This window comes from Cebus imitator, unplaced genomic scaffold, assembly GCF_001604975.1.
Source record: "Cebus imitator isolate Cc_AM_T3 unplaced genomic scaffold, Cebus_imitator-1.0 Scaffold134, whole genome shotgun sequence".
NCBI classification, from domain to species: Eukaryota; Metazoa; Chordata; class Mammalia; order Primates; family Cebidae; genus Cebus; species Cebus imitator.
The window spans coordinates 1,684,326-1,686,808 of record NW_016107449.1 but is presented as its reverse complement, the minus strand read 5'-3'; the positions used below and the strand labels follow the sequence as shown (position 1 = coordinate 1,686,808).

The 2,483-nt window shown below is 47.5% G+C and overlaps 1 long non-coding RNA gene across 1 annotated transcript; it reads left to right on the top strand.

Moving 5' to 3' along the window:
* Positions 1-943: 943 nt before the first annotated feature.
* Positions 944-2,039, top strand: LOC119473122. Its single transcript, XR_005202304.1, has 3 exons — positions 944-1,087; positions 1,357-1,459; positions 1,696-2,039. It is a non-coding gene; the product is annotated as an uncharacterized LOC119473122 (long non-coding RNA).
* The last annotated feature ends 444 nt before the right edge of the window (positions 2,040-2,483 follow it).

The window sequence follows — 2,483 nt, the reverse complement described above, 5'->3', positions numbered from 1 at the left end:
GAATCACATGATCACCAGGTGAAGCCCCACAATAGGCCGTCTGCAAGCTGAGGAGCAGAAAGGCCGTCGGAGTCCCGAAACCTCAAAAGTCGGGAAGCCGACAGTTCAGCCTTCACTCTGGGGCCGAAGGTCCAAGAGTCCCAGAGCTGAAGCACTTTGGGTCTGATGTTTGAGGGCAGGAAGCATCCAGCATGGGAGAAATACGTAGGCTGGGAGACTAAGCCACTCTGGTCTTTCCATGTTCCTCTGCGTGCTTGTATTCTGGCCATGCTGGCAGCTGATTAGACGGTGCCTACTCAGATTGTGGGAGGATCTGCCTTTCCCAATCCACCCACTCAAATGTCAGTCTCCCTTGGCAACACCCTCACAGACACACCCAAAAACATTACTTTGCATCCTTCAATTCAATCAAGTTGATACTCAATATTAACCATCACACACACACAGACATAGACATACAGACACACACACACACACACACACACACACACACACACACAGACATACATGCCCTCATAAAAGGCCGGTTGGCCTGGGCCTTCTCAGTGTGGACTGTGTCCCCAGCTGGGTGAGGCCACTGTTACGCAACGTTTTCCAGCTGGCCTGCACTCCTCCATTCTCTGGCCTCTGGCTTCCTGCTTATCTTTATATAAATGCCTGAATGTTAGGCTTGGGCAATGCAAGTCCTTGGAGGAGCTTGGATTGTGGGAATGAAGAAACTGAACAAGACAGGGGCTTAGGAAAACTGTGGAAGCTTTGGGATTTGTCTCCGTTGTGAGCTGGATGGACAGAGGCTTCACAGGGTCTTCGGAATTCAGGACTTGTTAGAATTGGCTGCCCTGAGACCTAACATGAACCCTGAACTTGATCATTCCATGTGATCTAATTAGAATCCAGCTGTGGCTCAGCCCCATGGTGAGTTATGATCACAACATCGCTGGCAAGCCAAAGGTGGGGACGTAAAAGAAAAAACTCAGGCAAAATTAATATAAGTAGAACGTTTATATGGGCCAAATGTGAAGATCGCAACTTAGTAGCAGAGATTCAAGCTGCCCTGAAGATGTGCTCCAATTAGCAGCGGTTGCAAGTGAGTTTTGAAAGAAAACACTTCTAAATTGTTTACCAAGAATTTACATTAAGATAACATATGCTGTAGATTGGCTATGCTTATTTCCGGGACTGGGAAGATAACGGGTGAGAGAGGTCATCAGGGATAGAATGGCTTTAAACGATTGCCCCCAGCCGTGGGTAGGGAGGACCTGGCTGAGGTCCCATACTCACATCTCCCCGCGTCTGATGTGTTCTGCATACCGCACAGAGCCCACTTCGTTCTGCTATTTTTCTCTTGTCTCCCAGGCATTGGAACAGTGGAAAGCAAATCTCCGACCCATCTCTGTTTATCCCAGACAGTTGCAATTACCCTCCAATAACGCTGGACACTGGAAGCCCAGAGAAGGAAGTAAGCAGAGCCAAGAAGGGTGTGTTTCTGATTTGCAATTTCATTTTAATTTCTGTTATCTCTGATCTGGCTTACACTTTATGGGATTGTAAATGGTGGCTTTAAACACTCCTCTGCAACAGCCCTGTTATGGGGTTCTTATTCTTGCAATCCTGGCAAAAATCAACTTTTTTTCTTGGTTTCATTTTTTTGAAACTCAAGTTCTTTTCCCCATTTCTTATCTCCTAAACACTCAGGTCCTCTGAAGAGAATAAAACACTGAAAGCAACACCGGAATTCTCTTGGGATATGTGAGGACCACAGCTGCCTGCATGTGCTGGAGACCTTGGACAAAGTTCCCAAGTCCTATCCATAGCTACAGGTGTCAGAAGAAAATATTACAACGCATCCCGTTTAGAGTTAGAGTCTAGAAGCGGGCAATACGTCATCCATAAAACAAAGAGTGTTTCATGAGTGGAGCAGAGGCAGTGGCGGACTGAGGAAAGCACAGGTGTTCATTCATCTGCCTGGAGAGAGTTAAATGCTGTCCTCTGAATCTGAGAGATGCGCATTTAGGACTTGCCAGAAGGAAACTATTTATTTGGAGATGGGCTTGCTCTGCCTCCTGGGCTGGAGTGCAGTGACGCAGTCACAGCTCACTGCAGCCCTGACCTCCCAGACTTAAGCGATCCTCCCGCCTCAGCTTCCCTAGTAGCTGGAGCTAGAGGTGTGGACTACCATGCCGGACTCATTTTTAAAATTTTTAGTAGAAACAGTGTCTTGCTGTGTTGCCCAGGCTGATCTCAAACTCCTAGGCTCAAGCCATCCTTCCACCTCTGCCTCCCAAAGTGCTGGGATTTCAGGCACGAGCCATTTCATCCTCAGCCTCTGCCCCTGCATTCTCTCTAATGCCTGAGCAGAAGGAAATATTTAAAGCTCTTGTTTCTAGTCCTTGTAACAACCATCTTAAGTACTTGCTCTGGAACACAGATTGTTACGGGGGCAGCCAAGGGCTCACTTGGTTAAGAGTAGAGAAGATGTACCA